Raw genomic sequence first — 27,044 nt, 5'->3', positions numbered from 1 at the left:
CTTATTGCTTAGCATAAAACACAAGTTTTCTTCTGCTATCTCCCACAAGTGAACGGTTTATGTGAAAGACTTAATGTTCTTCTCAAAGAGAGAATTGTTAAATTGAAGTTAACATTGAAGAAGAGATCACTATATTGCCTGCCCCTTGCATTATATGCATTAGGAAATCAGCCTGGGTCAGACCACCACCTCACACCCCATGAGCTAGTGACAGGGAGGTGAATGAGAATGTCCTTGTCTCCTCCATCGAGGAGCAGAAGTGATGCCCAGACAACTGCAGAATTGTTAGGAAATGAGTTACGTACATATTTGACATGTATGACCGCTAGTATTTCTGTCATTTCAGATCATTTCAAGTGCAAGGGTGTCAGTCTCATAACACAGATGAAGACCATTCAGCAACCGGACATAAAGAATTATTACCCGTACCTAAAATATTTATTGGAGATCCTATCCTAGTGCGCAACTTCACAAGGAAGTGGCACAAGCCTTCTTTTAGTGGACCCTTTATAGTCTAAAATGTCACTCCCTCAGCAGTAAAAGTCCAAAAAGACATTCCTGGATACACCTGGGCAACGTGAAGCCATATGCTGGTGAGAACGATGCACCCCAACCATTGATTCGAAAGCAAGACAAGAATAAGTAGTTCAGCACGTGCAGACTCAATTGATGATGAGGAAGAAGGAAGCTAAAATTGCTGATTAAATAAATGCAAGTGTGCATTTGGACTGTGGCTCAACCCGGACACACTTTATAGATATTTTAGCAGGAGTGCAATTGAAAGTTCTATAGCCACAGGAATCTTTTGAATTGGACTTTAGAAAGTGGTGTAGTGCTAAGAATTGCCAAATCTAGACTTTGAGTTTGACGATTGGAAAAGGGAGCAGTTTCCTGATTCATTCCTCACTAAGGTTCTCTTTGGTTAACTTCATGGATGTCGATGCCCATAGACTACATCTCGCTGACTTTATATACATACTCCCAGCCTATCCTGCTCTTGGTTGGTGTAGTAATAATATTTGTTTGTTCCTGCAAGATCCTAAAAATGGCCCTGTGGTTAGAAGGTTACTTGTGGCGATAATTGAACAGATCTTGAAGCGTCCTGAGCATCTAATGAGGTTGCCTGATTAAAAGGTTTTTTCCTTCCTTAAAAGTAGTACACAGGCACAATGTGGGCTATGAGAATAATGAAGTTCCGGAAAATGAGCAACCTCAACGATGTGTGGAGAATCGAAAGTGATGGGGACTCATGTATTGGTGCATAATATATGTGTGTTCAACATTCATTATTGTTTTTCTGATTTTGCTGATCCTTACTGTCTACTTCATTGGTCCCAAAAGGGTAGGATCCCCTTTGATTCTTCCCACTCCAGTGACTTAGGCATAATTATCTTTTGCAAAGAGACCATGGCCATATGTAATTATCCATACACCAGTGACACATATAAAGTCACCCATTTCTCTGCCAAGTGATCCTATGATTCCCCCTGTAGGAAGGACCCTTACTGATATACTTCATGAGCATTATGCACGCCCCCTCCTTGCAAGAAGGAGACCCAAGAGAAGAACAAGGGAAGATGATTATGAGTTAAATAATTATCTAGACAGTACAGGACATTTGGGGAATAACATGCAGTATCATTACATGAAAGAGGTGGGAAAAAGACCTCGGAGGAGAGTTGCTGTTTGTGATCTCCTACCCTTTGCTATGGGGAAGTCCAAGACAGCTCATTGCCTGACTCACCCTGAACTCTGCCATACAAGAGGTCAATTCCAGGGTCGAACAGCATCCTCGGTATGGGTGACTGAATGGACAGCTCCAGAAGAAGATGATTATGTGCAAGATTTGAAGACAAGAGCGAGAGCACACACCAGAGATCATGTGATAAGATACAAACTGCTCGGGATGAAGGTAGCAGGAATCAGATGGGAGATAAACAAAGCTCAATTGTCAAGACAGGAATGATGAAGAAATATGAAGATGCAAGGAGAGAGGTCAGATGCAAATCTGAGGAACAGTACTTTCTCCAGATGGGTGGGAAGTAGGAATAGTTGTATGCAGAGCAGTGGCAGTAACAGGACATCACAAATCAGTTATAGATTGCGTGGAAAAAGGATGCACACCTCTCTGGCTGAATCTTGCAAAGCTGCTGACATGGTTTGATGACAAAGGAGGCTCGTTGGAAATAGTGCCTCTGGACAGTGCAGAACTTTGCTTCAGAAACAATGGCACAAGAAAGGTTGGAGATAATCAGCAGTGAAGTCGAATCTTCGATGTACCAGGAATGAAGGATGGAACACTAGTGATAATGGGCCACTACTGGGCCTATGGATCCAGAGCATACATGAAGCTGCCCAAGGACTGGGGAGGGCTGTGTTCTATAGTACTTGTACATGTTTCAGCATTGGTGATTCCGAATGAGTGACCTGAACATTGGAGAGTTTCCAAAAGCAGATGCTCACCTGAGAAAGAGGAGATCAGTTGGATTCCTCAATTGAACAAAGAGGGTGAATTACTTTTCAGCTAAATTGATAGAAGCCTTTAACTCTATTCCATATAAAAACTGGTTGTTCAGTCAGACTTCAGCAGTATTCGCGATATTCTTCATGCCAGGGATCCAGATGATGGTGAATGCAAAGTGGTTGCAAATCACTTGCTAGGAGCTCCTGCAGACGATCAACACTACCATAAAGGGATTCAATGCTATCAAGAAAGAATCGAGAGCCATAATACTGATGACTCTTCATAATAGGTATGTCCTGGACATGATTGCAGCCATGGAAGGAGGTGTGTGTGTGTGAGAATCATGTTGCAGATTCATACCTTCTCACGATGAAGAGAATGGGACCTTGACATAGGCCATAACGATGCTGATGAACTTGCACATCAAGATGGAAGATGAAGCAGAAGATATTGCAGATGACAGATGGTTTGCGTCGTACTTCTCGTGGGTTCCACAATGGATGGCGAATATCTTCAAGTTGCTTGGAGCCTTGTTGGAGATGATAATGTTCTGATTATGTATGATCAGAATAATAATCAAACAGTGCAAGAAGATAGCAAAGAAAGCAGAAGGGATGAAGATCATGATCGATGTCGAGTCAGGGTTTGGATCGAAAGAGTTGACAGATGAAGAAATCAAAAAGTATATTGATACGAGCATTCTAGCACCTGAGGGAATGTAGTTCCTGTATCCGAGAAACTACAATATGTATGTGGGAAGATGGAACTACTGCAGCCCGAATGGACAATGTAGTCTCATAACCTGGAGTGTTGATGAGCATGTCAAATCAGCAGGATCTCTGAAAGGAGTAATGAAGATATGGACTCCGAAGAAGCACTTTTTCAGACGAGGATGTCTAGATGTGAAGACTGATGGGAGAGTGTTCGATGAATTGAACAGAGAGCGAGTGTAGAGGAGGAGCCAAGTGCCTCTACCGGAAGTCCCGCCCCCATTTTGTCTATATGTTGTCAACCGGAAATTGTGACATGCGCAAAGCCAAAAATGGGACCTATACTGAAGTCCTTGAAACAAGGTATCTATTGAGAAAACCGTATATGATGTACCCACAAAGAAATTACAGTCTTCTGAAGGAAATTCCGGAAGAAGTGTGAAGATGAATGAAAGAGAAGACTGGTGACGTCACATGAAGCAGAAATGATGCACCCAAAAGAGATGCCAATGGAGAGAGTACATAGACCTTATAGAATTTGATGGTGAATTAAAGAATTGAGCAACATTTCTTGAGCACTGAAGAAAAAAGTCATTTTATAATTGCACAGATGCAATAACGCAAGTAGACTAAATAATCATAAGGCTGGCTACACATAGTGAATAGACTGCAAGCAGTGCCACCAATATATTACATGGCCTGCGGTAGCGACCATGTAGTTATGGTTAAGTTGCTCATCTCATAGGAAGAGCACTTTTTGGGTGGCTTACAACTTCGCTCCCCCTGGGCGAATCCTCACCAAACTTTGGAAAAACAGTATATGGCCCACTCTGAATTGTTTGGTGAGGTGTGGTCAAGGGGGGGCAAAGTTATATGGGGGGTCCCAAAATGTCTTTTTTTCCCATAGACATAATGGGAAAACACTTTGCTCATGCCTACAGCCCAAACTGCTGGACTGATTTTCACCAAATTTGCGGCAGAAGCGGCGGCTTCGGTTCCAAAAGCGTGCCTTTGTTAATTTGGTGTAAATCAGTCCAGTAGTTTTTTTTAAACTTTTTTTTAAATTACCAAAACGTAAGGCACAGAAATTAGTGATATCTATGTCCGGTCCGCTGATTCACTTTCCTGTCCAGTCCACGGACTGGCCTCTGATTGGCTGCTCGGTCTGCGGACTGGCCTCTGATTGGACAGAAAATGTGCAGATTTTTGCGTGGTCTGCAAAAAAGCAGCAGTGCACTTGTCAAACTCAACAAACAATCTCTGGGGATGTGAGGGCGATGAGTATTGGATTGGATATGGCCATTAGAAGCCAAAAAACGGGTTGTTTCACCCCCGAAAGTCCACGAACACTCCAGATGTTCTTGGGCAGTCCTGTGGTGTTCGCGGACACCTCAGATGTCCTAGGACATCAGCACCTATTTCTGCATTACAGGGTTGGGGAAAAGCAGTTTTTGGATGGCTTATAACTTTTGCGCCACTCAATGAAACTGCATTTAATTTTGCAATTTTATTCTAGAACTAATCCTGAACGGTTTTGCAAAATGTTTTGGGATTCTGTCAAGAGGGGGCAAAATTATAGGGGGGGTCCCAAAATATTGTAAAGGCATATAAATGTGGTGTCATTTGATGAATCTGCACAACATTTGGCAAAACGATTTTGGATCTAGATATAAATGGTTTTCTAAAGTTTGGTGGGATTTTTTCAAGAGGGGGCAGAATTAGAGGTGGGGTCTCAACATTTTATGATGGCTTATAACTTTGTTGCTATTTCACGAATGTGGACAACGTTTTTGAGAAAGGTTATCAAGCCAACCTTCAATGTTTGTGTAAAGGCTGAATGGATTTTGTCAAGGGGGGGCTAAGTTATATGACTATTCTATGTACATACATTTTGAAACTTTAAAAAAAAACATGGGCGGATTTCGAGCAAACTCGTGAGGAGCATTAGCAAGGACATTAAAGTATGGTTTTGCAAATGTGCCCGTGTTTTACTTTTTGACAAGTGTAATAATGTAGGTACAAAAAATAGTCATATACCTTTGGTGACTGAGGTATAGCCTGTGGCCGTGGGCAGTAGCCAGATTGTCTGGGTCATGGCATAGGTTTATGACACAGACAATCTGACTACTAGCCATGACCGCTAGGGACGAAACATGGTGTTAAAGGGCCTATGTTTACCTGGGACCGGCTATGTGGTAAAGTTATTCGAAGGTAGGATGGGATTGAAAGGGAAAAAGGTGCTTGTGGTAATATGTTCATAGGGTTTTGCAGGCTGCCATGGCAAGGAAAGAGGGGCTGTGCACGGAGCCACGCCTTCTCTTTCCATGTTGGCTGTCTTGGAAAAGGATTTTACTTTCAACAGCGGGACGACAGAGGAAGAATAATCCTTCCTTCTTACAGTGGGACGCCGCCGGCATCCTGCTATAGGAAAATAAATCTATGTTTTAGCACCCTGGGTTCCCGCTTTGGGAACCAGGGGTACTAATGGCCTTTATCCCCTATTTCAGGGGCTGCAATGGACGATAAAGGTCTGTAGCCCTCCTTATTTATTTATTTATTTATTTGTTTTTTATTTATTTATTTATAACGCACCAATGCCCGCGGACATCAGGCTGTGTGGTTACAGTGTTTGTTGAGGAAGATGAGGTGGAGGAGGACAGCTTACTACTTGCTGAGAAAGGATTAACGTTTCTGAGAGCATTGCGGTCATTGGATTTGGTGTGGCGGCGCATGGAGGTGGTCCCATAGGAGTACTATCCAGGTAGTCTGCTACTGAGTACAAAATGATACTTAGTGCATTTCACTTTGGTAGCTTTAGCCTTTGGTACACTCCCAACAGTAGCAAAGAACTGGCACACCCATAATTCAATCTTGGTGCTAGAAGTAGGCACTTCCCCTACCTCATCTTCTTGGTCCTCTTCATTGTCTTTGAAAGTACTGCACTTTTTTTGTTGTGAAGGTCCTCCAGCTGGCGGTGGTGGTCGTGGCTCTTGGGGAGGAGGGATGGCAATAACTGGTGCCATTTTTAAGATAAAAAGTAGTTTTGATAAAATTCTTCCAATTATGTATTGTGTACTAGAGTTCCTAGATCAGTAGAAAATGCAGTTCTGAACTGTCTGTGAAGGACAGATCTTATCGTGAAGCACGGACCGGTTCTCGGACACGTCATCATGCCGCACGCCAGCGATTGGTCATGTGGCACTGTCCAGAAGGTCCGCAATGATGTCAGATGTTCGTAGATGTCTACGGATGCAAAACTGAAATGGCAGAGTTTTAAGGTGACACTTTGTAAATTGGACACAAATATTGTTAGATTTGGTAAGCATGATATTAGTAAGTTGTAGGAAAATAGCATGCACTGGGAAAAACCCATGAAATAAATTCACTGAAAAAACATTGTTAAAGGGACGTTATGGTTAAGTTGGAATAATAAAAATCTATCAAATTCAATGAAAAAACTTTGTTAAAGGGACGTTATGGTTAAGTTGCACTAATAAAAACCCATGAAATAAAATGAAAAAACGTTGTTAAGGGGATGTTATGGTTAAGTTGCACTAATAAAAACCTATGAAATTCAATGAAAAAACTTTGTTGAAGGGACGTTATGGTTAAGTTGTACTAATAAAAACCTATGGAATTCAGTAAAATTATATTTGAGATGTCATCTTTGTTGTCCTGGGTGTTAGTCTTAGCAGTGCACGGTGGTGGCGCGAGTTATGGTTGCTTAGCTTACCATAACTGGCGAATTTCAGGGTTTTTTCGTTTTAACGTGTAACCATAACGTCCTTTTAACAACATTATTTTACTGAATTTCATAGGTTTTTATTAGTGCAACTTAACCATAACGTCCCCTTAACAAAGTTTTTTCATTGAATATATATATATATATATATATATATATATATATATATATATATATATATATATATATGTGTGTGTATAGAATCTGGATGTTCCACGATGCATTTTAGCAAACTTGGTCCCCGTTAATAAAAGGGCTAAAAGTGTGGCGCAGTTGAAGAAAACAGCAGACGACGAAGGAAGAATGGAGAAGGCTTGTCTGCCTCAGTGTCAAGGGTTGGTGCAGCCAAGAAACTGGTTATCTATTCAAGGAATTACAATGAACGTGTGACGCAAGACTGACTCCTGTTTAGGTGTAATGGAAAAACACTAGAAGCACTAGGTTTTATTCATTTAATAGTGTTAAATGCAAAGAAGGAGCTCAAAAGGTGGTATCCTGTCACATGGTCAGATGAAAATAGACTTTGGGCAAGCTACACCGAGACCAGAAGATAAGGCCATGCTCACACTACCTTTTATTCTCAGGCATTGTGATCCTTTGCAAGGCCGAGTTCAAAGGACTAATTGAATGGCAGACCGTAGGAGTGATGATGGATGGTGGGCTAATTGGGTGATGAGGTATCGTCAAGTCCAACCCTCCAGCACTGGGATACCAGTTGGCGCGCTGCTAGCGTGTGGAATATTCCAGAAGGGTACAAGCGTGCAAACCAATTGTAGAGGGCCCTATAGTTTGAAAGCCAATGAAACGTGTATTTTTATGACACAGAAGATGACTTGCACTAGGGGTAGGCATAGCTGTCCACCTGACTGTAGAGACCCAATCACAACCCGTCCCTATTGTAAGAGGATTCAATTCAGCACTACAGCCAAGTTAACGCCTAGTCTAGAATACTGAATGAAAACCCTTATTGATATATCTTTAGGTCCAGTTCATGCGTCCTGGATGACTACCCTTGTATAACACCCCTCTCTTGGAATCCCCCTGACCCCACTGAGCCAAGAAGTAGTTCTGTTTTGCAAGTTTAAAAGGTTTATTTGATAAATTAAAATATATATATCACACTTTATAATAAATTAATAATTGAATATCACACTTAATCTGATATGGTAAATATTAACAACGGAGAATCTGGCACTAGCACACTTCTTTATAATGACTAATGAGTTGACCTGAAATGGATAAGGTAGCACACTGGTAAATAGGAACAAAAGTATAATGTGGTAGAGGATGCTTTATGTAGCTCAGGTGGATGCAATATTCAATGAATGCAGTACAGAAAATACGCAATATGATTCAACCAAACAATGTAATCACTTTTCTCTGGCTATTCACTCCCCCCCTCTTTATGCAATGCAAGGAAATGGGAGGAAGCACACAGTTCTCAGAAATGCAATCAATGTAATCAGTTCAATCCCAGCAAGCTTACAGAAAACAGATAGGAGTTTTGAAAACACAGGCAATGCTTGGATATGTGCTGGCAATGAATGAGAAATATGCTAAATTTGCTTTTAATTCCCTTATAGAGGTTCAGGGTGAGTGGTATCTAGTTAATATTAGTCCAGGCTCACACTAGCAATGATGCAGGGATAGTTAGCAGGTTAAACGAATTTCTGGCCAATGGAAAGCAAACAGCAGCAGTTTTTACATGTGAAGAAATTGCAAATCGCGGTAAAATTCGCGGATGCGCCGAGCGCTATTACAAAGGAACCGCAAGGACTATCTCTACCGTTTTGGGGTCCTAGAAAAGCCTGGGATCTCAGCTTCCAAATGAAAGTTATTGCAAGTCTCTAGCCCAAACGGTTGCGGAGATATGAGTAATTTAGTAAAGGTCGTTTTTGGTTTTGTAAATTTTAAACGCACACTTTTTCAAAATGACAAGTGACAAATTTTTTTGCAGCTAGAATGACAGGTGACAGCTAGGAGGCAGTTCTACTTAGGTTAAATAGATTGAATTAGATGAATTTAAACTAAGAGATGTGTTCTGAGTTTTGCTAAGTACTCACAAGAGATTTTGAACAGGAAAGCGACTTGGTCACGGACTTCAGTCTGGTCAGGTCTTTCCGGGTTCTGCTCACAGCGCCTGGCCTCTGGAACTGCTCACAGGGGTCTGGTCTCTGCTAGGCACCGGTTCTTTGGGTCTCTCTGCTCTGGATAGATTGAAGTCTCTAGTTTGGCTTTCTGGAGTTTGATGGAGGTAAGTATGGATTTTTCCGGCAGAGCTTTCAGCGGCAGATGAAAAATGAATCTCCTATCTGTCCTGTCTGTCTGCTTTTATGTGTTTAGAATGTGGGTGTGTTCTAGCATCACTGACCCTACCTCTCTCTCAGCTTCTAATTGGTCAAACTTCCATTCCTCCGCTTGATTGGCAAACTGAACTGTGAGTCAGATTGATGTCATTTTACAGCCTGCAGAAAGTCCACTCCTCCTGTCAACTTACACACAAATCTAGATTTGAAACAAATACATATTTGCAGAGGTACATATTGTTTTAAAATCATATGCACCCATCATGCATTACAGGAGGTATCCCCTGTTCAAACTCTGCTCTTCCTGGGAGCTTGCATTCAGAACTGGCACATATTTCACTTTTTAACTGCTTTTTCAATTTCCGACATGGACCCAACTTTACATACATGTGTGCAGGGGGTAGGGACATTAACTGATGAAGTTTCAGATTTTTAACATGCACACATTTAGAGTAATATCCACTTTTCCGCTAAAACCCCCCTGAACATACCACCGGTTCCTACCACGTCTTAAACTGTGGGCAGAAAAATCACAAGAATTATGGTATCATTTATAAAATTTTCACATGTCCGCTCTATGAGTTATTCATCTTTTTAAAGTTATGTTCTGGCTCCAAAGGGGTGTGGTTTACCCTCAGCACAAGGTTGAATTTCTGGTTCTTTCCAGTTCTGCCAAGCCAGCTTGCTCTCACAGGCAGTGCTCCTCCCAGCTCCTGCCAAGAGGAAGCTACAATTTACGACTGCGGTAATAAAAACCTTTGCCTGAGTGAAGAGGGCTTTGTTCACTCTCTTGCAGAGCACAGATAATTCAATTATCAGATAGATGGCATATCCTTAGCCTGGGCAGCAAAAGGAAGGTTGGCCTGGGAACACAGTGGTGACTCAAGTTTCACTGCTGATGGGTAGTTGCTAGGCAAAATCAAGTTCCTTAAGCCAGACCTTCAGCTAACTTTTTGTTGCTTTTAAAATAACTTGTAATTTTACACATGCAGCTAGAATGCTGATTCTAAGCGCAAAACTATGACATTTCAACAGTTACAAAGGCATGTGACACCAAACATAGGTCACTCATTTAATTTAACATTTTCGATTTTGGTGGTTTTAAATCCAGTGCAACTTAAACTGCTGCAATCCACAGCTCAGCCAGTCTTGTTATAAACCTTGTCTTATGATCTTCATTTCCCAGATTCTGTAGGCACACAAAACTCCATTCTGCCAAATGTCTGCTGGTGTTCAGTGAATATTTTGCACATGTTGCAAGGTTTGAAATAGGCATTTTGCTTGCCTTCAGAAAAACACACAGAGTGGTTTTAAAACGCCGGCTTTTGGATAGTGGTGAGTACTGGTACTGCACTCATTTTTGGGATTTAAGAAATGAATTCCCCACAATTCTAGGTTGCATTTGGCAATCAGCATTGCCATTCCCAATGGTTTCAGACTACTGTGCGGGTAGTCCAATGGTGGTTTTAAAGCGCTTTGAAGCTAACCGGCGCTACTGTTTTTCCTTTGGCAACCCATTTCCCTCATGGCAACCCGGCCTTTCATTCTCGCACTGGTGGGTGGCAAGTGAGGCAACCATTTTGGTGGGCGCACAAACTGCGCAGCTTTCCTGGATTTCAGCGCACATGTGGGTTCTCCGCCATCTTGAATTTTCTAAGCCCACAGCACCAAATGTTGTAGCAGGATAGCTTAAACGTGGGTCAGGACACCCAACAAGTCCCCCCCACGCGACTGCACTTTGAATTTGAGTCGATGGGGAGTCGCGTGCACAAGGGTTTTGACCCATGCACCGGTCTGTCCGCATAATCTTCTTCCTCTTCTGTAGATGACACAGTTCAGCGTTTTCTTCTCCATCCGGTACTGATCGATCGGTTCTCCTCGCCGGTCCTAATGGGAAGATTGGGCGGTACCCCGGGCCCGTTGCGTCTCTGCTCCCGGTCTCCGGATCGTTCTTCTTGGTCATCCTTCATGGTTTCATCTCTCCTAGGATGATAAAGCAAAAGCGGCAATATCTACTCATAGACGTTTTTCCACCACTGTTGAGGTAGTGGGGCAGCATATGCATTTTATCATAACGAAACATTACATTCTTATTTTGAGAAAAAAAAAACAGTATAACTAAGAGACAGTTTCATGCAAATCACAATATTTTAGAGACTAGATGTGGTATGTTTTATGGTTGGAACTGAATTAGTCTGAGACAGTGCCTGCTAGGATTCCAGAGGATTCCTCCAGTTGTTGCAGAGTGTGCCTGGGATGGCAACATTTCAACTGGTTTATGTGGACCCACTTGTCTTCCCCCTCTGCCGAACCGCCTTTGGGGATGCGGATCTTGTAGGCCACAGGGGAGATCTTATCGACGATCTCAAAGGGTCCCTTCCATGTAGGCAAAAATTTGCGCTGCTTGGCCTGGTTCCTTTGGAAGTTGTATAGATAGACTCGGTCTCCCACCTGATATTCCTTCCTGGAAGTTTTCAGGTCATAATGGGTCTTCATGCTATCAGCCGATCTTTCTAGATTCCGCTGAGCATAAGCAAAAGCATGTTGAAGGTGTTTCCTTAAATTCTCTACATACTCATGAGTAGTGGAGGCATTTATCAGTGTCTGCTCTTGGGTCCTATAGAGCAAATGCTGAGGAAGCACCATCTTGCGCCCAGTCATCAACTCAAATGGTGACATTTTGGTTGCAGATGAAGGGGTAGATCTGATAGCCATTAGGACCAGAGGTAATCGGATATCCCAACTTGGCCCAGAATCTGCCACAAACTTCTTTAATATGCTCACAATTGTCCGGTTATATCTCTCTACTGCCCCAGAAGAAGCTGGTCTATAAGCAATATGCAGCTTTCTCTTGACCCCCAGTATCTCCCACATCTTTGTCATTACTTCACTGGTGAAGTGGCTACCTCTGTCTGACTCAATCCTTTGAGGTAGACCAAAACGGGAAAAGATGTGGTTAATCATCAAGGCAGCTGCAGTTTCTGCCTTGCAATTTGGGGCTGGGAGACATTCCACCCACTTGGTAAACAAGCATGTCACAGTCAACATGTACTTATTCCCCCTAGCCGAGCGAATCACAGGACCTACAAAGTCGATTTGTAAATCTGACCATGGCAGTGTCATTCCCCTCTTTTGTAAAGGCGCCCGGTGTGTGAGGGATGTCGGCTGAAATTGTGCACACACAAGACAACCCTTCAAATATTGGTTGAGGTCCTGGCCCATGTGTGGCCAGTATGCAACCTCTCTTAAGATTTCCAATGTTGTGTGAAACCCCCTATGACCGGCGGTGGCCGCACCATGGGCGTGACTTAACATCAGGCTTCGGAATGAGGTAGGAACCACCCACTGATCGTGGCCAGCTTTGGATTTCCTTACCAGCAAACCGTCTTGGATCCGGAACATTTTGGGACATTTCATCAACGCTCTTAGGTCCTCTTTCCCAATGTAATCGGTATCCGTCAGGGGAAAGTTCTCAGGGTCCTCAAGGTGCTGGTAAAATTTACCAATTATTGGATCCCCCTTCTGAGCAGTAATCAAATCAGCATCAGGGGTCTCCTTACTCCATTGTGCAATTGAGAGGTCGTTGTGAGCATTTGTCTGGGACCTAGTGATGGCAGTGACCTGGATTTCCCCCAACAGGGACTCAATCTCAATTAGATCCCCTTGGATGGCCCCGGTTTTGGCCAGCTGATCAGCTAAGTCATTTCCAGTTTTGTCTGGTCCCTCTACTTTGGAATGACCCTTGATCTTCTTCCAATAGATGGTCATCCCATTCGAGGTGACCAGATCATCAATGTTTTGGATCAACTTCCCATGTTTCAAGGGTTTGTTGTTAGCACATACCATGCCTCTGGTCTTCCAATTAACCAGGTGCTCCACGAACCCGTTCCGTACATAATCCGAATCTGTGATTATGACCAGTTCGTGGAGTTGATGCTGGACAGCAGTGAGGATGGCCTGATGCACAGCCATCAATTCTGCCACCTGACTACTTCGGGGACCAATTTTGTATCCAGCGGAGGGTTCTGGGGACTCATTCACCCATGCATTCCCTACGCCGGCCACCAGTTCTTTCTCCCCGTTGTTGTCGACATGGTAAGAGCATCCATCCACATACACAGTGGGCATTCCCTCACACTTGTCTTCTTCAAAGACTTTGTGGGGGGAATTGAGGTATGCCTCCATGTTGTCCTTTATTTTTAGACTTTCGTCCTCGAGACAGTTTTCTCTGGCACAATCATGCAAGTCAGCCAGACCTTGCGCGAGGGGACTCTTCTTGTTTTGGCCATATCTGACCTCCACAGGAAAGCCTTGCATTGACAGAATCCAGGAAGTAATTCGGGAATTACTCACATTTCCGGCCCGGATTCTGTCACTTTGGAGATATTGCAGAGGCTGGTGTGGAGTCTCCACTATGATGTGTTCCCCCTGGATAAACGGGCGGTAATTCTTCAATGCCCACACCGTTGCCAGGAGTGCCTTCTCACAATCGTTGAATTTTTCCTCCACAGAGGATAAAGTTTTGCTCGCATAGGAGATTACTTTATTGACCTTGTCATGCTTTTGGTATAATACTGCCGTCAAGCACGTATTAGAGAACCCTGTCTCCAGGAAGAACTCCTTGTTTCTGACAGGGTAAGCTAGGCAAGGCGCTTGTGAGAGGCTTCTTTTGAGTTGTTTTACTGCCTCGGCTTGTTCTGGACCCCATTCCCACTTGACCCCCCCCTTCAGGAGATGAATCAGGGGTCTGGTGATCTCTGCATAGCCCTCAATGAACTTTCTGCTGTAATTAGTCAGTCCAAGGAGGCTCCTTAGTTCCCGCAGAGTTGTGGGGTCTTTCAGTTTCTGAAGTGCTTCCACTTTCTTTTCCTGGGGACAGAGGCCCTGAGGAGTAATCTCATGCCCCAAGAAATTAACACGGGTTCTACACCACTGTGCTTTCTGAAAGGAAAGTTTTGCTCCGGCGGCCCTCAACTGTGTCAGAACATAACGGATCTCTGCTATGTGTTCCTCCACAGATGAACTTTTGATGAGGACATCATCTACATAAGCCAAGTTACCCCTTGCACCCAAGTCAGGCATGGCCTTGTGTAGAAAAATGTTGAATTCATTGCCGGAGTTGAGGTATCCGAAGGGAGTCCGGGTCCATGTGTACTGCTGGCCCCCAAAGGTAAAAGCCAGTTTGTATTGGTCCTCCCTGCTGACAGGCACGGTCCAGTATCCATTGGTCAGGTCTATTGCAGTGAATACCTGTGACCCCTGGATCTGGGCCAGCCCTTGGTCAATGTAGGGCAGAGGCCATCGGGAAGTATGGACCCGTTTGTTGAGCTCCCTGAGGTCGGCGCAGAGTCTCCACTGGCCGTTTGGCTTCAATATCCCCAGCACCGGATTATTGAAAGTGCTGTGGACGGGACGGGTTATTCCCCGGGACTCAAGGTTCTTAATTATTTCAGTAAGGGACTCCATTGATGCGAGAGGCAAGCGATATTGCTTCACAAACACTGGAGTCATGCCAGGGTCCGTGGGGATTGTTGTGGTGTGGATGTCGGTGCGACCACAGTCATATGAGTCTACCGCAAAGAGATCTTGGAAATCCAAGAAAACTTGTTTCAACTTTTGCTTTTGTTCCAGAGTCACACAGGCATCAGCTAGGTTGACTCTCTCTTCCACCATCTGCCTGAAGCCTGGAAAGACTTCTGGTTTGGCTATCTCCGCGGCCTCCTCCAGCTGGGTGGAGAAGTCCCTGGTCAGAGTGCTGATTTGGACTGGAGGCTTCAGGTGGGAAAGGCAGTCCTCATGGACCTGGAAAATCACCTCATCCCTCCTGAAATCACAAGTCACATCTTCCTTACCATAGGGGCAGGAAGTGTACACCAGGAAGTTCCCCCCATGCCGGGTAAAAATCCTGTCTGGTGTTGTATTGTCCTCACTGTCACTGTCAAAGCAGTCCTTGGGGATTGGTCCTAACAGTTCATTTACAAGATCAATGGAGAAATGTCGGTCATCAACCGCCATTCCAATAATGGTGCCTGCGGCTAGAGTAATACTCTTTAAGTCGCTGTTATCCACCTCTATTAGAATGGGGTCATGTTCTATGTTGACTAATGGAGTCGGGTTTACCCCCAACCCTTGCTGTTGGAGAGAAGCATTTAGATGTATGTAAGCATCAGGGTTTTTCAACTCTTGTCCCCTTTTAACTTTCACTTCCAGGGAGAATTGTCGGGTCCTTTCTGGGATGGTGACTTCCTCTTTAACCTGAATTTCAACTGCATACGGTAGCAATTGAGCTGACCTAAATGCTTTTTCTGGATCATCAAAGCCCATGGGATTATCCGCTAATCGGGACCAAGCTTTGAAGTTTATTAGGTCCAAACTAATGGCAAAGCGATTGAGAATGTCACTGCCTAAGTAAAAGGCGGCAGGGACGTCTCGCACGACCCAACAATTATGGACTATGCTCTTGTTGCCAATGGAGATTTTGAGCATACACCTGCTTGGCAGGAGATGTTTGGAATTAGGTACTTCCAGGTCCATTTCCCATTTGTCTATCAGTTTGAAGGTGGGAATGGCTGGTTCTTTTGGGAGTTGGCGAAACATGGCTTCGCTGATGAAGCTCTTACCGTTGTTCACACACACTCGAGCGAGAACAGAGTCCTTCCCATCATTTAACTGAACAGGGATGAACAACTGCTCTCCAATTTGCTGAATATCAGCCAGGCTCTGAGCTGATTTCACATCTTTCTGGACTATAGGAGTGGGAGTTTCAGATTGTGGATTGGTATAGAATTTCAGAGTGTTTCCTTCCAGCGTGGAGTACCACTTTAGACTGGAAGGAAGGTTGATTTTCAGAAATAGAGAGGACCCCCCATCACCAGTCTGTTGTCCTACTGCTATTACTGTCACGTCTGGAATTTGGCTATTCTGGAAGTGAAATTCTACTTGGTCAGATTTTTGTTCAACCATGTGGCATGTGCCGTTTAAACTAACATGGTTGGCACTCTGTTTTAATTTTATTGGTCGGCTAGTCTGGGTCCAGAGGACCTTGTTTACGCAATCTATTAGGGGTGACAACCTTCTCAGGAGGTCATTCCCTAGTAAACAAGGGGTGCCCTCTGGGGTCACAACTATGACCGGGTGTTTCAACTTGTGTCGCCCGATCTTAATGTCCAAGTCTGCCGTCCCCTCGACGGGAATTTCCTTCCCGTCAAAGTTCTGCAGTTGTCCAGGAAGAGAGGTGAGAGGAATTTGGTAATTCTCTCCCCTTCCTGCATTCAGTTCGTCAAAGGCCCTTCTGGACAGAAGGGTAGCTTGAGATCCAGTGTCCACCAGTGCTGAGATTGTACCCTGCCCCTGTACTTGTACCGGGGCATAATATCTTCCCTCCTTCTCCTCAAGGGGGCACAGATAATGTACATTTTTGGACAACTGGTGGGCTAATTTTCTGGTTTTGGACATCGCTAGCGAGGAGATTTGGGCAGAATTCTGTGGAGAGTCTTGGGAATCTGAAAGAAAAATTTGCAACTGGAGATCAGAGCCATTGTGGGTTCCCCTGGCTCCGTTTCTGGGCCGCCCCCCCTTTTTTGGAGGCAGTCGCCAGGATGGGTTTGAACCAGGGGATTTTCTTGCTGTTGGTTCTGGGATGAGATGGTGGGCGGCGGTAGCTCAGTCTCCACATCTCCCCAGTCTGGATTTGCATCCCTAGGGACCCATTTTTCTTTGGGAGGAGTTCCCCCCTCTCTGAAGGAGAAGATCCTTTTCCCAGGATCCTCTGAGGATCCCTCTCCCTCAAATTGGAAGATCTGTACCTCCTCCTCAAACTGAGTCTGTTTGGGTCTTTTGTTTCTCCTACCCCCCCTCTGCTCCTTAGGAGGCAGACTTTCAGGGGCAAGAGATTTTGTTTCCGGTTCCTGGGTTTCCAGGGGCTGTTTACAAGTGAGGAAGGAAGCTACCTCCAAGGCTTTACACCCCCCTTCCCTTTGTGCCTCCTCCCTGGGAACCGGTGATTTATCGGGGTGCTGCCCCCGTCATTGTTCTGGAGCACCAGGTCCAGAGTTGGGTGCGTTCTGCGCCGGCATGCTGATCTGAGGGTTCTGCTGTGCCCTCAGTATATGACCCATATCCCGCGCCATGTTTTGAACCTGGCGCTCTAACTGGGAAACCCGCTCAGGCTGATACGGGGCCCTGTTTTCTCCCCTGGGCTGATCCCGGGAAGGGTAGCTGTCCCTCCTCTGGTAGTACCCCTGGTTGGGAAGATTTTGGTACCCCTCCACCCTTGGCCTCCCCTCTCCCGGATTCAGTGGTCTGGGCTCAGGGAATTGAGGAAAGAAGGATGGATGATTTTGGGGTTGGAAGTCGGGTGGATATCTGGGGAAAAAGTTCTGCCCAGGGTTTGGTAAATTTCTGCCCTCCTGTGGGAAGTTTGGAGGGAAGTTCCCTGGGTTAGGTGCTTGTCTGGATCCCCCCCCTTGGGCTGGAGGAGTCCACACATAACCCAGGATGGGTCGATTTCCCTTGTAGCGAGGACTTACATAGTCAGGAGAGCGAGGGACCCCATTTGTGGGGCTGCCTCCCTGGCTCCCTGTCTGTGACTGGCCCGAGGACCTTCTGGGCCTAGCATTATTAGGTGCAGGTAGGTTTTTAGGCCCCCCCATCTCCAGATCCAAAACGGGGGTGACCTTTACCTCTGCCACCTTGGCAGCAGCAGGGGTGCTGTTGGCTTTGGGGTTTTTCTGGGCATTGCTTTTATTTTCTATGGGCTTCTGCACCTCATAGATGCGGGTAGCCTGTTCAATGACCCAGTCTAAAGATCTTTTCTCGTGAAAATCCCTCACGAGCTGGGTCATGATATATTTGGGCAAGGCATGGAAAAACGTGTTTATAAATTCACGGCTATCCGTGCGCACCCTTCTTGTGGTCTGTGCAAAAGCCCGCTTTAACTCCTGCACAAATTCTTGTGGGGCCTGATCCTCCCCACATTGCAAATTGTAGGCTGCCTTGCGAGCCTCTTGAGGATTTCTGTGAACAGAAAAATGTTTCAGGATGGCCGCCTTATAGGTGGACCATCTTAAATGATTTTGGTCCTCCAGCCCCGCAAAGAAACTGGAGTATTCCGGGGAGAAGGTCCACTTTACATATTGAATGCAGCTTTGGCTGTCCTTCAAATGGAAAGTCTCCATCATTTGTTCAAACAACTCTAAGTGCTCCCAAACAGAATACTTAGCGTTCTTATGGTAAGGCGTGATGACGCTCCTGATCGCCTTAATCTGCTTGAAGGGGTCCTTAAGCAAGGCCCTTTTTGCCTTATTGGCCTTTTTGGTTCGGGTAACCCTTGTCCATTCTTCCTCGGACTCAGAGGCACTGCTCCCAGAGGTTCCCGTCTGTTCTTCCAGGTTTTCCCGGATTCTGCGAGCCTGGGAATGGCTGGCAGACTGTGGGGACCTGGTCTCCTGTGTCCTGCGCAGTTCAGAGGAGTCTTCAGATTCCTCCTTGCTGCCAGGATTTGATGGGTACCCCCTCCACTGACCTAACTGGGCAGAGGTTTTCAGGATGCCCTTAATGGGCCTACTCTCCTGGGGTTCCCCACTGAACTGTATTGTACTTGGGTGCCCATACCCGGATGCCCACCCCTCCATTCCTGGATGGTACTGGCCTATGAGCCCCATGCTCTTAGCTGGATAGTAATCTGCCATCCCTGTGGCCCTGTGCTCATGTGCGCCAGGGGACACGGGGGTGGTAGAGTCCAGGGACTGGGGAAGATGAAGGCCCCTGGTGTTAGGGCTCCTGCGGTTATGGTCAGGAATCTCTCTTTCCCAGCGGACCTCATCTCTATCCGCCCCTGCTCCCTGTTGCAATGCAAGAGCCTGCATTTGTGCTTTCAGTTCCTCTGTTAAGGCCTTACTCGACTCTATCAGTTTCTCCTGCATCGCTACCTGTTGCTGGAGCCTATCATTGTGTTGACAGAGGGCCTCATTCTCCCTCTGTGCTTCCTGGTTGGTCCTGGAGAACTGGGCCAGTCTTTGCTGCAGGAGGTTTACCTCCTGGGCAATGTCCCTATTGGCCTGCTCCTTTCTTGCTAGAGCATCTTCCACCCTTCTGGTGTGCTCTACCAAGTTCTGGTTTTCTTTTTGGAGATCACCCAGCCCCTGGTGGGCCAGGTGATTTTCTTCCATTTTTCTTTTTAAATGGCAGACTTCCTGGCCTAAGGCGTCTCTTTCCTGACTAAGAGCCTGCATTTGTGCCGCCAGGTCGTCCCTTTGCCTTTGGAAGGCACCAGCTTTCTGGCGCTCCTGATCAAACTCTGCCTGGGTATCCAGGTCTTTCAGAATCAGTTTATTGCTCTCCTCCTTCACTCTATCTAGGTGGCCTTGCAGGGTGACTACCTGCTCAGCACATGCCCTATTGAAGTCTAGCTGTTGCTCCAGCTTTTTCTGGCTTTGCAGTAGGGAGTCCAAACCTTCTTGGTGTTCCTTCTGCAAGGCCAGAAATCTGGTATCCTGTTCTGACTTTTCCTTTTGCAGCACATCCATATCCTCCTTTATTTTAGTGATGTACTGTCTGGTCTCATTTTCTGACTCCTGGCTTCTGTGCAGCCTTTGCTCAGAAGAGTCCAGATCAGATTGGGCCTTCTCTAACGCCATCTGTTGCCTTTTTGCCAGATCATGGCCTTCAGCACATTTATTCTGTATGGCTCCCATGTATAAATATAAATATGCCGCTATCCTAACAATCTTGTCGTGCTCATCTTTGGCCTTAGGAGCCATATATAGTTCACTCAGGGCCACGTGTAATGGACCCTGATCTCTATATATATCTGACCCTGTTTCCGTGACCTGTTGCATGATGGCCTGCAACCAGACTGTTTGGTCCTGGTGAGTCCACTCACCTCTCACAAATAACTTATGTAAGAAGTGCTCTCTGGCTATTTTCATATCTACCAAGGTCGTCATTCTAGAGATTGGTCTCTGTCCTGACTTACAGAAGTTAGTATTTTAGTTTTGCAGAACAGAACTTTTCTTGGAGTGTCCCTTTTGAGGAATGCTTCACAGCGTAATGCAGCGTGGTGATCCGACTGGATGTATGTATCCCGTCAGTTAGCACACTGTATTAAGCTGCACAAGTGGTATTCTAACCCAGAATCCCGGATACGAGCCCCCACTTTGTAAGAGGATTCAATTCAGCACTACAGCCAAGTTAACGCCTAGTCTAGAATACTGAATGAAAACCCTTATTGATATATCTTTAGGTCCAGTTCATGCGTCCTGGATGACTACCCTTGTATAACACCCCTCTCTTGGAATCCCCCTGACCCCACTGAGCCAAGAAGTAGTTCTGTTTTGCAAGTTTAAAAGGTTTATTTGATAAATTAAAATATATATATCACACTTTATAATAAATTAATAATTGAATATCACACTTAATCTGATATGGTAAATATTAACAACGGAGAATCTGGCACTAGCACACTTCTTTATAATGACTAATGAGTTGACCTGAAATGGATAAGGTAGCACACTGGTAAATAGGAACAAAAGTATAATGTGGTAGAGGATGCTTTATGTAGCTCAGGTGGATGCAATATTCAATGAATGCAGTACAGAAAATACGCAATATGATTCAACCAAACAATGTAATCACTTTTCTCTGGCTATTCACTCCCCCCCTCTTTATGCAATGCAAGGAAATGGGAGGAAGCACACAGTTCTCAGAAATGCAATCAATGTAATCAGTTCAATCCCAGCAAGCTTACAGAAAACAGATAGGAGTTTTGAAAACACAGGCAATGCTTGGATATGTGCTGGCAATGAATGAGAAATATGCTAAATTTGCTTTTAATTCCCTTATAGAGGTTCAGGGTGAGTGGTATCTAGTTAATATTAGTCCAGGCTCACACTAGCAATGATGCAGGGATAGTTAGCAGGTTAAACGAATTTCTGGCCAATGGAAAGCAAACAGCAGCAGTTTTTACATGTGAAGAAATTGCAAATCGCGGTAAAATTCGCGGATGCGCCGAGCGCTATTACAAAGGAACCGCAAGGACTATCTCTACCGTTTTGGGGTCCTAGAAAAGCCTGGGATCTCAGCTTCCAAATGAAAGTTATTGCAAGTCTCTAGCCCAAACGGTTGCGGAGATATGAGTAATTTAGTAAAGGTCGTTTTTGGTTTTGTAAATTTTAAACGCACACTTTTTCAAAATGACAAGTGACAAATTTTTTTGCAGCTAGAATGACAGGTGACAGCTAGGAGGCAGTTCTACTTAGGTTAAATAGATTGAATTAGATGAATTTAAACTAAGAGATGTGTTCTGAGTTTTGCTAAGTACTCACAAGAGATTTTGAACAGGAAAGCGACTTGGTCACGGACTTCAGTCTGGTCAGGTCTTTCCGGGTTCTGCTCACAGCGCCTGGCCTCTGGAACTGCTCACAGGGGTCTGGTCTCTGCTAGGCACCGGTTCTTTGGGTCTCTCTGCTCTGGATAGATTGAAGTCTCTAGTTTGGCTTTCTGGAGTTTGATGGAGGTAAGTATGGATTTTTCCGGCAGAGCTTTCAGCGGCAGATGAAAAATGAATCTCCTATCTGTCCTGTCTGTCTGCTTTTATGTGTTTAGAATGTGGGTGTGTTCTAGCATCACTGACCCTACCTCTCTCTCAGCTTCTAATTGGTCAAACTTCCATTCCTCCGCTTGATTGGCAAACTGAACTGTGAGTCAGATTGATGTCATTTTACAGCCTGCAGAAAGTCCACTCCTCCTGTCAACTTACACACAAATCTAGATTTGAAACAAATACATATTTGCAGAGGTACATATTGTTTTAAAATCATATGCACCCATCATGCATTACAGGAGGTATCCCCTGTTCAAACTCTGCTCTTCCTGGGAGCTTGCATTCAGAACTGGCACATATTTCACTTTTTAACTGCTTTTTCAATTTCCGACATGGACCCAACTTTACATACATGTGTGCAGGGGGTAGGGACATTAACTGATGAAGTTTCAGATTTTTAACATGCACACATTTAGAGTAATATCCACTTTTCCGCTAAAACCCCCCTGAACATACCACCGGTTCCTACCACGTCTTAAACTGTGGGCAGAAAAATCACAAGAATTATGGTATCATTTATAAAATTTTCACATGTCCGCTCTATGAGTTATTCATCTTTTTAAAGTTATGTTCTGGCTCCAAAGGGGTGTGGTTTACCCTCAGCACAAGGTTGAATTTCTGGTTCTTTCCAGTTCTGCCAAGCCAGCTTGCTCTCACAGGCAGTGCTCCTCCCAGCTCCTGCCAAGAGGAAGCTACAATTTACGACTGCGGTAATAAAAACCTTTGCCTGAGTGAAGAGGGCTTTGTTCACTCTCTTGCAGAGCACAGATAATTCAATTATCAGATAGATGGCATATCCTTAGCCTGGGCAGCAAAAGGAAGGTTGGCCTGGGAACACAGTGGTGACTCAAGTTTCACTGCTGATGGGTAGTTGCTAGGCAAAATCAAGTTCCTTAAGCCAGACCTTCAGCTAACTTTTTGTTGCTTTTAAAATAACTTGTAATTTTACACATGCAGCTAGAATGCTGATTCTAAGCGCAAAACTATGACATTTCAACAGTTACAAAGGCATGTGACACCAAACATAGGTCACTCATTTAATTTAACATTTTCGATTTTGGTGGTTTTAAATCCAGTGCAACTTAAACTGCTGCAATCCACAGCTCAGCCAGTCTTGTTATAAACCTTGTCTTATGATCTTCATTTCCCAGATTCTGTAGGCACACAAAACTCCATTCTGCCAAATGTCTGCTGGTGTTCAGTGAATATTTTGCACATGTTGCAAGGTTTGAAATAGGCATTTTGCTTGCCTTCAGAAAAACACACAGAGTGGTTTTAAAACGCCGGCTTTTGGATAGTGGTGAGTACTGGTACTGCACTCATTTTTGGGATTTAAGAAATGAATTCCCCACAATTCTAGGTTGCATTTGGCAATCAGCATTGCCATTCCCAATGGTTTCAGACTACTGTGCGGGTAGTCCAATGGTGGTTTTAAAGCGCTTTGAAGCTAACCGGCGCTACTGTTTTTCCTTTGGCAACCCATTTCCCTCATGGCAACCCGGCCTTTCATTCTCGCACTGGTGGGTGGCAAGTGAGGCAACCATTTTGGTGGGCGCACAAACTGCGCAGCTTTCCTGGATTTCAGCGCACATGTGGGTTCTCCGCCATCTTGAATTTTCTAAGCCCACAGCACCAAATGTTGTAGCAGGATAGCTTAAACGTGGGTCAGGACACCCAACACTATATAGAAAGTATACTTAGATGTTCCCCATAGACCAACCACAACCCCCGTAGGTTTTTGCTTATTTTGCCACGTAGTATGACATCAATGATGATGAGTTTTTGCTATAAAGCTGTGTTTTTTCATGTGAATCATTGAGAATGCTTGTGCAGCGTCCGTTGATGCCCGTTGTACTCCCTGTTTTAGATAGTTGTTAATAAAACAGCAACAGTTTTGCCAACTTCCTGAGTCGGTCTGATTATTGGTGAGAGAGTAAGATCTGCTTCCCTACCATCCATACAGTGCTACCTCATTTTAAAGGGCCTACGGGTTCACATTCTTCCAAAACCACAATCTTAACTGGAGTGTAGGCTTTTCTCCACAACTCCTTGCCCTGCTACATGCCCCCTCCCTCTGTCACCTGTTTGAAAACATTATCTAACAGTAAGCCGTCCTGCACATCGGCTACACTTGTGCCTAAATTTGCACATCGTTCTAGTGCAACTTTCCTTATTGAATGCCCAGCATGCTGCCAATGGCTGTTCACTACCTCCCCCCCCCGCCCCATCTGAGGCGAGGCGACCATGAAAGGGCAGGTAAACATGGGTAAACCACTTGCTGTATGCAGCGCCGGTGCTGGATGCCTAGGCGCCATCCACTGTAACCATAGGTCCTTGACGATCTCTCCCCATACCGCTTGATTGTCCTCACCCATCCTTGCCCAAAATTCTTCATCATATCTCACCCATGCAAATCCCCCAAAACTCGTAAAGGCTTTCCAGATTATGTCCATGTATTTTAGCAATGCTACAAACCTCTCAGGGAACATTGCCCAATAAACACTAGCATATATTAAAAATGCTGATGTCCAGTTTTCAACGGTCACTGGCACCCTTGGTCTTGCCAACAACTCATGCTCTTCTCCCTTGGACCCTTCTTTTGCTCTAACCTCCCTGTGTAAGGGTTTAAAAACATCCAAAAAGTCCCCTGCCTATATTTTTTCCTGGTGTCCAGTCAAACGATCGAAAAAAAAGGATCGAATGACCTTTTGCTCGAATGCAAAAGGATCGAGGAAAAAAGGGTCGAATTTTTTTTACATTTATTTATATATATTTTTTAGTTTGGGTTGGTAAAAAAATTTATTTAATAAAGAAAACAGGGGGCTGGGGGGGAACCCCCATAAAATAAATAAATAAATAAAATAAAATTTGCCCCTTTTTTTCGATCCTTTGACTGTCGATCAAAAGGCATTCGATCCTTTTGTTTTTGACCCTATCACTGGCAACCTTTTTTCCTTTGTCACCACTATCAGATGCACGCCCAGTGGCTTTGCAATGGCCATGTAATTCATCTTCTTGGCCTTCTCTGTACTCTCAACTGTCCTCTCCATAAGAACCTCTACCACTTCTTGGGCCAATGGCTGGGCAACTTTGTCCATGTGTACTTCAAATGAGGAGACACCTCTTCCGCTCGCCTGCACCAATGTCCTTGGGACATCCTTTCCATCTCCCCCAACCCCTGTTTTCCAACACCTGCACTCTGTGTCTAGTACCCAGCTGACCCCTTACGCTGACCACTCCCTTTCTTGCTCACCTCTTTCTGCCCCACCATCACCTAGGCATATGATCCTGGCCTCCACACTGGCACTCCTCTTCTCTTTCCTCACCGGGTTCCTGCTGCAGGGAAAATAAACATCAGCAGAGTCTCTAGGCCAATTTCCCCACCATCCTCTTGTACTCCTGCTACCCCCAACACCATCTTCCCCTTGAAACCTTATACCCAACACACCTTTTCTCCCCCCTGCAACTATCCTTGATCTTTATACCCCAATGCACACAATTCTCCTCCTCCTGTTCATGCTCCCCTGTTAAATACCATTCATGTTTCAAGCGTACACTCGGGCTGGGCAGATCCTCTTCTGGCGAGCACAGGGTGTCCACCCTGATGCTCCTGTGATGTCTTCTTCGCAGGGTCGCACCAACCGTTCTTCCTATTCTCTTTTCGGGTGAGAGGTTCCCTCCCCCACCCTGTGCTCAGTCGTACTAGGGGATGTACTGCCCCCTCTAGGCTGTCCTCTTCCGCCTGCCGTAGGGGCCGATCTCAAACCCTCTCCTTCCACCTCCTCTGAGACCACGGGGGCCATACAATTTCCTCCACGTACCACCCTATTTTGCTGGGCGGTCGCTCCATACCTTCCCCTTTCTTCGCCATCTAACGTGTATACAGTCATCCTCCTCCCACCTGCACTCTTCTGAGGGCATTTCCCTTCTTATCTCCTCTGCACTGCCACACCTCTTGGGTCCAAATCGACCCTCACATCATCACTAACCTGTCCTGTGCCCACATCTACCCTATTCAGCACCATGCTGATTTAATCCAGTGTATGGTCCTCGATCGATAAGACACATGTCTGTGGTTGCTATTGGTGATATATTGGGTTTTGCTTGTCAGTAACCCTCCCCGTGTCCTTCCCTGCCCCCTACACCACCCTTCTTCTTCTCTCCATCCACAACCTACCTACTGTATGGTGCTCTCTTTCTGTCGTATCGCCTGTAAATGCTTCTCTGTCACATTTTCTGCTCTCCTCACTAAATCAGGTAGCAAGAAGTTTAAAAAGGACATCCTGTTCTCCAATGCTGGCCTCCCTATAGCTGATACCTATACCAATACTTCCTCCAGGCAAACCCCACCAACACCCTTTTTGTCGTTCCCTCACAAGAACTATGGAACGCACATATGCTATCTGTGCTCTCTCCTTTCTCTACTTCTCCCTTTATTGGTGGCACACGGTGGGAGGCCCTCTCGCCCTAACTAAGGACAGGGCAAGGGAGCAATGCATTTATCTAACTAAACTAAACTAAAAAACAGAAACTGATAATGCATAAATAATGGCAGACATACAATCTTGCATGAACAGGGCTACTTCGGTGACATGAGCAATATATTGGCATTCTAACCTCTGCCCTTTGGAATTTATTTTATACCACAAACTTTGCACCCAAGTGCACACCCTAAAGGTTTGATCTGCCATCTGCCCTGCTTGGGTCCTCAGGGTATAGGTAGGCGTGTGTTTCTTTTTTGGAGAATATATTACTACACAGGATTAGGGCTGTGATGTGGGTAGTTGAGTGATCGGGGCACAGGAGGGTCAGATGGATATCAGCACGAAAGGAACTGCAGGGTCTGGGCTGGTGGACTCTGAAATGTCGGGGTGGATGCTGTGAGTGCACGGGGAGTTTAGTGGAGATGAATGGGCCCTTGGGCTTATCACTTGTCAGTGTCTCACGTTCTCCACAGAGCAAATTCCTCTGTGAGAACAGGGCTTGCGCACAGGTGTGATGGGGTGTGGTGTAACAGAATTTCATGAGGGTTAGCTACGCCTCCCCCATTGGTTATTGCATTTGTTATGTTTCAAGAGTGAAGAAAGAGTGGGGTGGGGCAAGGATCGTCTACTTCGCAACACAAGTACGATCGCAGTCTCTGTCTACCCTTTGTTCACCCTGCATTGCTTCGTTGTGCCTTGAAGCTCTTGTGCATAGGCGCGTTACAAATGCAATATCA

Source organism: Ambystoma mexicanum, chromosome 6p (assembly GCF_040938575.1).
Source record: "Ambystoma mexicanum isolate Mex_15411 chromosome 6p, UKY_AmexF1_1, whole genome shotgun sequence".
Classification (NCBI taxonomy): Eukaryota; Metazoa; Chordata; class Amphibia; order Caudata; family Ambystomatidae; genus Ambystoma; species Ambystoma mexicanum.
Note: the sequence above shows the minus strand (reverse complement) of the source record.